The 13,312-nt window shown below is 35.3% G+C and overlaps 1 pseudogene; it reads right to left on the reverse strand.

Moving 5' to 3' along the window:
• Positions 1-912: 912 nt before the first annotated feature.
• On the reverse strand, positions 913-2,022 carry LOC117095353 (annotated as a pseudogene).
• Between the last annotated feature and the right edge of the window lie 11,290 nt (positions 2,023-13,312).

Raw genomic sequence — 13,312 nt, forward strand, 5'->3', positions numbered from 1 at the left:
GATGATGCTGGTTGAAAAAGCCTGTCTTTAGCGTAAGAAAAGTAAGGGAGAAATATTTAACAAGCAGAAAGCAGACACAGAGTTGGGCGTTTTTACTTTTTTGACTAGGAAAGATAATTTTAAGCAACGAAATATACAAAGCAAAGTAATCCCTTATTTCCCCTATGTGGAAATAATATGAGACATTTATTAGATATACTGGACAAGAACAGAACTAAGTACTCCAACTCTACTGCAGGATTACAAAAAAATCATCCCTTCACCACCGTGTAAGATTTAAGGGTAACTAGCCCAATGATGCATGTTATATAAAACACAGCAAGATTGCTGCTGCCCTGCCAAGTACCTCCAATTCCTACCCAGGTCCTACTGAAATGGTGGTGGTCCCAACTAGTTTTATTGATATAAATCTTTAAAGAAAAAGATAAAGCATTTAAAAAGATAAGTCAAGATACTTCAGGAACCACATATCCAACACAAACTTTATCCTCAAATGAGTTATGTTTGCCTTGCACTAAAATACTTTTATTTCACTCAAATTAGAGCAATAATATTGCATACATACGTGTCTTCCCTGCCCAGTAATTCAAAGAAAAAATCCAAAATGATTAGTAAAGAAAAATATAAAAATTAACAGATGCTTTAAATTTATTTTAAATAGTTTTAAGGTTTAACAGGTGTTTGAAGTTTGTAATTCCTAGTAGGAAAACATTATCTGAATGAATACCCTAATGTCAAACCACTGTAAAATGCTTCAGCTGCATTTCAGGGAGAGGGATAGGGATTATCTTCAAAGCACCCCAGCTCTCTTGATGAGAAGGTCAGAGGTACACTGGTTTGTATTATTGAGACATCCATAAGGTGATCTAGGTTGCTTTCCCTTCAGCAAGGGCTTTATTTATCAGAAGGGCATTATGCTTGACGTCCAAATTTGGCTGACGATTTACTGATAAGATTCATAACCGTTGGGTTGCTCTGGTATTCTGACGTATTTGCTGCGTTCTGAGCCACATCCTGGAAGGCCACCATAACTTCTGGATCCTGCACGGCTTCCATAACCTCTGGATCACTAAGAATTTCATTGAGTCCAGGCAATCCGGCCATTCCAGCCATATCCCCTCCCATTCCAGGCATTCTTCCAGGACAATTACCAGACATTCCCCCAAGAAAGCCACCTGGAAAAGAACCATACTGAGCTCCTGATTGTTGTCTGGCTTCTTCCTTCCTCTGGGCTCTCTCATGCTCTTCTCGTGCCTTCTTAACTCTTTCTATTCTTTCTTTGATCTCTTGCTCTTCACATTTTTGCTTACACTTTCTCCGATGTTCTGCAATTTTCTCTGCCGTAGGTTGAACTTCTTTCAGCGTTGCACTAGCATCTTCATCATAATCCAATTTACAAACAAGGGCAAGATCATGGGCTGCTTCTTCCCAGTGGCCTAGAAGGCTATGTGCTTTCCCTCGCCATTTGCAAGGCTGAGCTGAATCAGGATTTATTTCAATGGCTCTGTCACAGTCTCGGATGGCAGCATTTGGCTTCTGTAATTTGACAAAGACACTGGCCCTCTTGGCATACAAAATGGCCAAGGGAGGATTCAGCTTGATGGCATCTGTGAATAAGTCAATGGCTTTCTGCAGTTCACCATCATTTAGGGCTTCAATAGCAGCCACTTTCTTATCATTTGCCTGATCCATCATATCCTCTGTTATCTCTGCATTTTCATCTCCCATTTCTTGAGGGGCATCAGTGTCTGTTTCAATCACACCTTCATTATCAATTTCTAGATCACTTTACTCAATTGATGGTTTGTCTGCCTTTAAGTCTTCCTCCACTTTCTTACCATCAGGTTTTTCTTCTTTGGTATTTTCTTCTGATTTAGCTTTCTGAGTAGCAGGTGGTACTTTAACCCCCATACTCTCCACCCACTCCCTCAGGAAGCACATTTCCTTGGTGTGCAGAACGCTCGGATCCTGCTTACACATTTTCACAAAGGCCCAAACCTTGTTCACTTTGCGGGGTTCCATGTTCAGGAGGCGGTGGGCGAAGCTGAGGGACTGCGACCAGGTTCCAGACCCAGGCGCTGGCTTGGCATGACCGTGCAGAAGGGGGCGGCTGCTGCAAGTCAGAACAGACTCAGATGGCTCTTATTATTTTGAGGTATGTTCTTTCAATACCCAGTTTATTAATGGATTTTAGCGTGGATTTTGATTTTTATCGAAAGCCTTCTCTGCATCTATTGAGATAATCATGTGTTTTTTTGTCTTTGGTTCTGTTATATGACGAATCACATTTATTGATTTGCATATTTGCATCCCGGGGATGATGCCTACTTGATCATGATGGATAAGCTTTTCCTTGTGCTGCTGGATTCAGTTTGCCAGTATTTTGCTGAGGACTTTTGCATTGATGTTCATTAAGGATATTGGCCTGAATTATCCTTTTTTGTTATGTAACTGCCAGGTTTTGCTTATAAGGATAATGCTGGCCTTATAGAATAAGCTAGGGAGAAGTCCCTCTTTTTCAGTTTTGGAATATTTTCAGTAGGACTGGTATCAGCTCTTCTTTGTACATCTGGTAGGATTCAGCTGTGAATTCATCTGGTCCTGGACTTTTTTTGGTCGGTGGGCATACAAAATGGCCAAGGGAGGATTCAGCTTGATGACATCTGTGAATTATAGCCTCAATTTCAGAACTTGTTGTTGGTCTGTTCAGGGATTCAATTTATTTCTGGTTTAGTCTTGGAAGGGTGTATGGGAGTGTAAATTAGTTCAGCCATTGTGGAAGACAGTGTGGTGATTCCTCAAAGACCTAGAGACAGAAACACCATTCAACCCAACAATCTCATTACTGGGTATATACCCAAAGAAATACAAATCACTCTATTGTAAAGACACATGCACACATATGTTCATTGTAGCACTATCCACAATAACAAAGACAGGGAATCAACCCAAATGCCCATCAGTGATAGACTGGATAAAGAAAATGTGGTACATAGACAACACAGAATACTATGCAGCCATGACAAAGAATGACATCATGTCCTTTACAGGGACATGTATGGAACTGGAGGCCATTATCCTTAACAAACTAACACAGAAACAGAAAACCAGAAACGGCATGTTCTCACTTATAAGTGGAAGCAAATGATGAGAACACATGAACACATAGATGGGAAAAATATACACTGGGGCCTTTCAGAAGGCAGAGGGTGGGAGGAGGGAGAGGATTAGGAAAAATAACTAATGGGTAGTAGACTTAATACCTAGGTGATGAAATAATTGGTACAACAAACCCCCATGACACAGGTTTACCTATGTAACAAACCTGCACTTGTACCCCTGAACTTAAAGGTTAACAAAATTCCAAATGTAAAAATATATATATATAATATGAAATTCACTCGCTTTGTGTATACAATTAAATGATTTCAGTAACTTTACTAAGTGTGACAACCATCACCATAAGTCAACTTTGGAAGATTTTCATCACCCCAATAACAGCCATCATGCCCATTTAATTAAGTCTCATTTCCACAGTGGCTACATGGTGTTCTGCAAAATGGATATACCACAATTTTATTTAATATTAAGTCTAAAACATCTAGAATGTTTCCTGCTTTTCCAAATTCAAAATAAACTTTAATAAATATCTTTATAGTCAACAACAACAAAATACCATAATCTGGGTGACTTGAAAACAACAGAAATTTATTTCTCATATCTCTGGAGGCTGTGAAGTCTTATAATAGATTCAGTGTCTGGTGAAGGCTCTCTTCCTGGTTCATAGATGGCACCCTCTCACTGTGTTCTCACATGTTGGAAGGAGCAAGAAAACTCTCTGTGGCCTTTTATAAAGGGCACTAATCTGATTGATGAGGGCTTTGCCCCTGTGTTCTCATCACTTCCCAAAAGTTCTACCTTCAAATATTATCATATTGGGGATTAGGTTTCAACATGTGAATTTTGGGGGGGAATACGAACATCCAGACCATAGCAGACACATTATCAAGTAATTACTATTTCTTCCATCCTGTTGAGAAATTCTGGGAGATATAGTAGGGAGATAGAGTAGAATATCTCAGACTTATCCCAACTGAAGGAAGAGGTGACTGGTATTGGCATTGGTTTATATTTATTTCAGCCATTCTGATGGGCGTATGTTTGTATTACATTGTCCTTTCCCTATTCTTTATATTTTTTGTCCTTCTCATTTTGATGTTTTTTATATATTTTGAGTTCTGTACATATTTGGATCTGTCTTTCTCTTCCTTTTAAGATATGTGTGTAGCCAATATCTCTCCCATTGTATGTATTGACTTTCACACTTTTAATGTCTTTTGATTAATATAAGTTTTATATTTTTAATAGAGTTCAATTTATCAATATTTTCTTTTATGTTTAGCACTTTTTTGGTCCTGTTTACAAACTCTTTGCCTACTCAACACCATTTATTAAAAAGACAATTTTTTTTCCATTTAGGTTCTTTCACTTACTAATATGCATTTAAGATTTCTCCAAATATTTTCAGGGCATGATAGCTCACTTTCTATTAGTGCTGAATAATATTTCATTGTCTAGTTGTACTACAGTTTGTTTGTTCATTCACCTACTGGAGGACATCTTGGTTGCTGCCAAGTTTTGGCAATTATGAATGAAGCTGCTATACACATTCTTGTGCAAGGTTCTGTGGGGAAATAAGATTTCAAATATTTTCAAATATTTTCCATAAATACCAAGGAGCACAATTGATGCTTACTTGATAAAGTAAGAATAAGTTTAGTTTTGTAAGAACTGCTAAACTCTTCCAAAGTTGCTGCAGCATTTTTTATTTTTACCAGCAAAGTTGCTGCAGCATTTTTTATTTTTACCAGCAAAGTCGCTGCAGCATTTTTTATTTTTACCAGCAAAGTTGCTTCTGTTTCACATCTTCCTCAGGATATATAATGCATGACTCCAACTATATGACATTCAGGTAAAGGCAAAACCTTGAAGAGTAAAAAGATCAGTGGTTGCAAGGGGTTGGGGAGAGCAAAGGAGGAATAGATCAAGTACAGAGGATTTTAGGGTGGTGAAATTACCCTGTGGGATGCTATAATGGTACATATATGTCATTTTGAATTTGTCTAAACACATAGAATGTACAACACCAAGTGTGAACTTTAACAATGTGCCAATGAAGATTCACCAATTGTAACAAGTGTCCACTGTGACATGGGATGTTGACAGTAGGAGAGGGTGTGCATGTGTAAGGGGCAGAAAGTATATGGGAATTCTATACTTTCTACTCAATTTTGTAGTGAATGTATAACTGTTCTAAAACATATTAATACACATATATGTATATTTTATAAATGAATATGTATAGAAATATAAATAGTGGGTTACAATTACATATATATCCTATTATTTTCTCACTGAATAGTAGCAATTTGTCACAAATCACGTGACCATATTTTGGGGTGAGCTTCTAGACTCTCAAGTCTCTTATTTTATTTTGTATCATTGAATCAATAACACACTGTTTTAATTACTATAGAACTATAATAGGTCTCAATAACTAGTGATTTTTTTTTTCTATTACACATGATTGCTGGAGGTAATTTGGAGACACTATTGGTCAGGTTATTACTCAGATTCATCTCATTTTCTGAGAGTTTTTGTTTAGTTTTGTTTTTGTTCTTTTTTTCCCTTTAGTAAATATTTGTGGAATTTTGCCAAATGCTTTATATTACATGTATTGAGACATTTGAATATTTTTTTCTCTTAATGTTGTGAATAATGTTGACTGATTTTAGAAATTAAATCCTTCCCTGAATTGCTGAATTAAAATTACACTTGAATGGTATTTCTATTCTTCTACAACTCTTTTAAATTTTATTTTCTGTTATTTCTCTAGCTCCTTGAGATTGCTGCTTAAATAATTGTGTTGTCATATATCACTGGATTCAATTTTCTACGCTTGCTTAGGGTTTCTGTGTCTATATTCATGAGGATTACTCTAATTTAATCCTTCTTGTTACATCCTTGTCAGATTTTGGCATCAGTTTATATCTTGATTAGCAGTTCTAGAAATTTAATCTGTTTTATTATTCTTTTAAGGAGCCAAAGCCTGACTTTTAAATTTTTTCATTGTGTATTTTGAAAATAATTTATATTCTTAGCTTTTTTCCTTTACATTCCATACATTTTAATTTGCTATTCTTTCTCTAGCTTCTTGAGTTAGAAAATTATATATATTTTTCTAATTTATACATTTAAAGCTACAAACTTGTTCTGAACCATATGTTAGCTGCATTACACAAGTTCGATATATCTTGTCTTCATTAAAATAAAAGTGACTTTTAATTGATACATAACAGTTGTATATATTTATGGGGTACATGTTATATTTTGATACAAGCATACAATGTATAAAAATCACATTAGGGTAATTGGGTAATGTCATCTCAAACATTTATAATTTCTTTGTGTTGGGAACATTCCAAATCTTTCCTCATAGCTATTTTAAAATAATACTGTAAATTCTTGTTACCTGTAGTTGCCCTACTGGAGTACTCAACATTATAACTTATTTCTTTTATCTAAGTATATTTTTAAGCAATCTTACTTTTTGAATTTTTGTTGTGATATTTTCTTTTGCCTATGAGTAAGCATGTTGCATAACTTTTTGATAGATAGGATATATTTTTGTTATTTTGTTATTGACTTGTAACTTAATTCCACTCTGGTAAGAGAACATAATCTAAATAACTTCAATGTTTTAAAGATTTTTGGGGTTTCTGCATGTCTCAACATCTGACCACTTTTGGTAAATTATCCATTAGCATTTGAAAATAAAGTAAGTTCTGAGGTTGCTCGAGACAGTATTTTACGTAGGGAATTTGTTAATTATGTTTGTTAGATCTTCTAATCTATAGGCTAGAAGATTAGTTCTTGTCTACTAATTGTAACAGGTATTTAGAGAGATTTGTTAATGCCTTCCACTTTTATTATTAATTGCCTATCCCTTCTAATTCTGACGATTTTTGTTTTAAGTATTTTGAAGTTTCTTTATTTAATGCAAGCAGATTTAGATTGGCATATTGTCTTTTTCTATTAACACATTTATCATTGATATAAAATTTTTTCGCCAGGCGCAGTGGCTCACGCCTGTAATCCTAGCTCTTTGGGAGACCAAGGCGGGCAGATAACCTGAGGTCAGGAGTTAGAGACCAGCCTGACCAACATGCTAAAACCCCATCTCTACTAAAAATACGAAAATTAGCCCACCGCGGTGGCGTGGGCCTGTAATCCTAGCTACTCCAATGGCTGAGACAGGAGAATCGCTTGAACCCGGGAGGCAGAGGTTGCAGTGAGCCGAGATGGCGCCACTTCACTCCAGCCTAGGTGACAGAGTGAGACTCTGTCTCAAAAAAATAAAAAATAAAAAATAAAATAATAATAATAATAATTTACAGCGATTCTTCTTTACATGAAGCACATTTTTTTTCAGTATTAGTAAAGCTACCCACCCACACATTTATTGTCTTAGCCTCAATTTTACCAGTATATCTTTCATTCCCTCATTTTCAACATTTTTTGACCTTATCTTTAACAGATGTCTCTTCTAGCACAGAAGGTTTTATTTGTTCACTTGTTTGTTTTCCCCATCCAGCCCCCGTAACTATGTAAAGCTCCATTGTGTCATCTCCGTCCCTCTGTAGCACTTTTCTTCCTAGGTCAATCCCAGAATTCAAGCCTCTAGGCAAGGTACAGGAGTTTACCCAGAAAGAGCACAAGAGATTCAGATCAACTCTGAAAGACTCTAAATTTTACTTCTTGTGGTGATTTCTGTGGATCTCTATCTGTATATACAGTAAATAATTTGACTTTTCATGTGGTTCTCAGCAGAATTGTTATCCTGTGAAGTACTCCATCTATCTAAAAACAGAAATCAGGATGGTTTTAAAAATATATTTCTAAATATTGTATAAGATGATATCAATAAAGCTTTTTAAACTTGGCACTCTTACATTGGGCTAGCAGAAGAAATTTTATGGAAAAGACATATGCAATGGTAAGTTAATGATTACCAGTCAGGATTTCAGAGAAAATAAGAAATAATTGAATCATAAGTGGTCTATGTTTCCATAGTCACATCATGTCTGTTATCATTTTTATGAAAATATTATGATTGTTATTGACATAATTCATAAAATACTTTTACGTGTTTATTTCAGTTGCTAATACAATATTTTGTTTCTGAAAAAATCCTTGAAAAAGCCAAGTAGAAATTATGTGGCATGTTTCTTTACATTCTGTGAAATTTAAGGTCTAAAATGAACAAAATCTGTTTGATCTTTTTCAGTAGCATGAACCAGAAAGCCTAATCTTGATTATTGGCGAATGCTTCTCATACTCTTCTGTTTCCGTAGGTGAAGTATTGCTACATCAGTAGTTTCAAAGGAACAGCTCTCAGATATCACTAACGCAAAATGCAAACCATCAGTTCCACAGTTATCCAGAGCTAATCTGGACAAGTTGAAACATCTTTACATCCTTATGAGACTAAAAAGTTGTTTTGTGTAGTCTAAGTTTATTCATTTTTAGTTTAGTTTAGATTTTTCTTTTGTGGAGCTTATAGTCTTTAAGAACAAGTGATTTTCTCTGTGTCTAGGCAAAATGCCTTCAATTGACCCAAGCCCTGTCATCACTCCAGGCAAAACTACATATTCTACTTTCATTTTCTTTTATTTTTCAAATTGACATAAAAAATTGTATGTCTTCACCATGTACAACATGATGTTTTGAAGTATATATAAATTACGGAATGATTATATTTAGGTAATTAACATATACATTACCTCACAGGAGTATTTTTATGGTGAGAACACTTTATGTCCACTCTTTTAGCATGTTTCAAGAATACAATACATTGTTACCTGTAGTCACCATGTTGTATAATAGATCTCTTAGAAATTATTCCTCACAGCTAACTGAAATTTTGTATCCTTTGACCAAAATCTCTAGTAAACTTAAGAGGGTTTGATTTATTTGAAAATTTGTGATTTTTCATGTTATATTATTTTGTTCTTTGGGTATTTTTTTTTTTTTTTTTTTTTTTTTTTGAGACAGAGTCTGGCTCTGTTGCCCAAGCTGGAGTGCAGTGGTACAATCTTGGCTCACTGCAACCTCTGCCTCTTAGGTTCAAGAGATTCTCCCTCCCTCAGCCTCCTGAGCAGCTAGGATTACAGGCACACACCACCATGCCCAGCTAATTTTTGTGTTTTTAGTAGAGACAAGGTTTCGCCATGTTGGTCAGGCTGATCTCAAACTCCTGACCTCAAGTGATCCATCCGCCTTGGCCTCCCAAAGTTCTGGAATTACAGCTGTAAGCCATCACACCCAACCTTCTTTGAATATTTTTTTCAGATATTTACTCTCACATTTTATTTTGTAAACAAAACTGGTAAAATGTATACTTTTGTTTTAAATATGTTATTATCATTAGTAAGAATATACAATTATTATTGATTTTTTTAAAAGAGAGTCAAAGTGAATAACCTTTCATGTAGTGAGTTGAATTCACAGCTCTATTTGCTTGAGAAGTAAAAAAAGACAAAACTAATGGGTGTGAAAATAAAGAATCTAGCTTAAATATAGTTTGTTAAGCCTGGGTTGTAAATATGGAAAATAACAAACGTATTCTAAAACTTACAGTTATTTGATAGTGGCAGGAGACAGACAAATTCCTAGGCAGACAGGGGTGGGTCCCCGGTGAAACCTGACTTTAAAACCAAAGACAATTTAAAGCCTGAAAACGTAGCTGCCAGTTCTGGGTAGAGTCCACGATTGCAGTGAGAACTTCTTCAATGCCTTTTAGCCAGTCAAATGGTGCTTTTTCCTGGCCTACCCATGGACCAATCAACACAAACTCCCCCATTCTGAGCCCATAAAAGCCCTGGCCTCAGACACACTTTAGGTTACCCACTTGTGGACCCCCTCTCACACAGTGGGTTGCCCACATTGGGTCCCCTCTCACTGTCAAAAGCTTTTCTATCACTCAGCAAAATTCTTCTTCACCTTGTTCACTCTCCAGTGTCTGCATAACCTAATTCTTCTTGATTATGGGACAAAAACCCAGAGCCCACCAAATGGCAAGTATGAAGGGGCTATAACACTGTAATCCTCCCTCCCACTCACCAACAACAGGGAGAAAAAGCTTCTGGGTGCCACATGCCACCCCTTCATTTGTCGCACTGTGGGCAGCGAGATTAAATGTAGGCTGTAACATGCACCCCCGTTTGCTGCACTGTGGGTAGTGGGAAACAATAACTGTAACAGTCCTTTGGGGGTCAGATATCAGGACTCACTGGGTGAGAGCCATAGCATCCCTTGGGTCTCTGCAGTTGCTGGCATCTCTGAGTTTTTGGGTACCACCATATTCCCCTCATCCAGACACCTGCACCCGAGGCTGAAGCAGATCACAGCATGCCTATCCCAGCTGCAGACTGAACACAGAGCCATGGTGGGTGTCAAATCCAGGCTGGCAGCACAAGCTGAGTGCACCCTGCCAGGCCAAGTGAATGGAGTGAGCCCAGTGGCAAGCCCAGAGCTGAACAAAGACCAGGCAGAGGTGCTACTGGCTGAAGAGATTTCCGGCTGGTGAAGCAACACTGAAAGAATCCTGTAACATTTTGACATAGACCAATAGAACTAATAAAACCAGTAAGGAAGAGTATTTCTTTTCATTCACACAAAAATATAGTTTTCTTTTTCTTCCTATTGCATTCGACATCTAATGATTCTCAAATATATTTCATTTATAATAGAGCTCTCATAACATTTATTTATTATGTATTCTGATAATCTGGCCAAAATGGCATTAAACAATGATCACACTTCCTGTTTAATTCAAATTATTTTACAAAATTAGACTAAACTCGAAACTTTTTTTTTTTTTAATGAGAGACTGGGTCTTCCCATGTTGCCTGGGCTCGTCACAAACTCCTGAGCTCAAGCAGTTCACCTGCCTCAGCCTCCCAAAGTGCTGGAATTACAGGTATGAGCCACCATGCCTAGCCAGAAACTTTTAAATATAATTAAAAATATACATGTAGCAAAATAATGCATGTAATTGTTTATCAAATCTCTTAATTAATTACTGTCATAGTTTATTTCTAAGATACAGTCATTTGCAAAATAATATTTAAAGAGTTTTTAATAGACAATGCTCTCTCTATATATATCATGTAATCAGTAGATATGTACAAGAGGGATATTTATCAGACTGGATTCTTTTTTTAAAAACTGGAATGAAAAATCCAGTTTGGCCAATGGAAATACAAGACCATTCATTGCACTAAAAATAAAAATAAACCAAAAGAAAATAATGATAATAATAAACCAAAAGAAAATAATAATAACAATAATAAACCAAAAGAAAAACCACCAAATATCTGCCAACAGCAGAATGATCAAATGATACTGTATGCCTTACCCCATAACTATAAAAAGAAAAAAGTTCATATATATACATGTATGTGTATATATACATATTGATCCATGTGTATGTATATACATGTATGCATATATATACACACATCAGGATATATCTATATCTGACACAGAGTGAGCGAAAATCCAAATTTTTAAGATAGACAGGTAGATGGATAGGTAGTTACATAAAGTCTGGAAGATATGTATCATTTTTTTTTAAACCAGTGATTACTGACTGGAGCAGTAGGGTAGGAGACAGGCTTAGGATAATTTTGTTTTAACTCTCTACATACCTGTATTGTTTAAATCACTTTTTGTCTTATTGTTAGCAAATAACAATATATTAACTGCATATAAAAACCATTAAAAAGTTAAGAATAGCACATCAGGCATAGACAGCAATAAACAACACACTCATAGATGTTCAAAACTTAAATTTCTGTGCCAGGAAATAAAAAGCCTTGCTATCATTTAAAGTATACATTTCAAAATGAAGCCCTGATAGGAGATGGGCACTAAATGGGAAACTGTACTTACAGACTCTTGCTGAGTCACTTAGACTTTATTTGTAGGAGAAAAAGATCAATTTTTTGATCTTTAGTGACACAAGCAAGTTTACTCTTTCAAATTAAGCAAACCAGATCATAACTCGAAGCTATTAGATAACATAATGAACTTGGACGTGATGGAGGATAGGAGGTTAACAAGAGACACAAGAAGTTTACTGAAATAGTGCAGGTGAGAAATAATTAGGACCTGAAAAGTGAGAATAGGTACAGATGATAAGTACAGTGTTTGAATGTTTTTGTTGTTTTGTTTTGTTTTTGATGACTGTAGATAACCAATGTTGATATGTTGAACAGATTTTTGGATATATGTATGAATTGCAAGGTGAAGTTCAAGACTGAAAAATGAAGATTTAAGCATTTTCCAGGCCATACATAGAAATTAAAGCCATTTATACAGTGAGTGAAGTCCACCTGGGAGAGCATTAATGAGAGAAGAAAAGTGAAACCAGAGAAGAATGTTTGGAAATACAAATTGATTTTGTTAGACTGAGGCAATGATGCTCCATAAAATGGAACAATGAGAGTAAAAAGAGGAAGGGTATTAGGGAATGGAAGTATCACAAGAGTTAAGAATGAGTCAGTAGTACACAAAACAACATTCCAGAGATAATTAAAAATTAATAACGATGTAAAACAGTTTATTAATTAGTCACATTGAATATCATGATTTTGTATTTTTGTGACTTTGTTTTAAATGGAAGAATATAATTACTAAGTAAAACCTTAACATTTACCTCAGTAAATTTCCACCAGAAATATACATTTTAACAAAATCAATGGCTAGAAGTATCATCAATTGCTAGATGACTATACACACAACATTAGAATACCTACATGTGCTATGCTTTCTAAGTATGTTAGGGTAAGTGGGTACTTAAATTTTCTACAACTTTAACCCAAAAGGTAAAATTTCCCAGGGGATAATGTTTAGAATTAACAAGACCAACTAATTGAATTTAATTAGGTCAACCCAAATAAGATAATTAGTATAATTAATTTTGATTTTAAACTGTCACAAGGGGATGCAGTATTTGCATATTTGAGAAAACAACTTCAATGAGGGAAAGATAGAAGGAAGCAAGGGAAATAGATTTTAAATGTAGAAAAGTGACATGAAATAATTTGACTTTTTTATGTAAATTAACATATAATTATATACCTTATATGTTTATACATTGTAAGTATAATATATAATTGCCATACATGCTATATATAATTTATATACATAATTATATATAAATTATGTATTTATATATACTTTGACA

Source organism: Trachypithecus francoisi, unplaced genomic scaffold (assembly GCF_009764315.1).
Source record: "Trachypithecus francoisi isolate TF-2019V2 unplaced genomic scaffold, Tfra_2.0 Lachesis_group13, whole genome shotgun sequence".
Lineage (NCBI taxonomy): Eukaryota > Metazoa > Chordata > Mammalia > Primates > Cercopithecidae > Trachypithecus > Trachypithecus francoisi.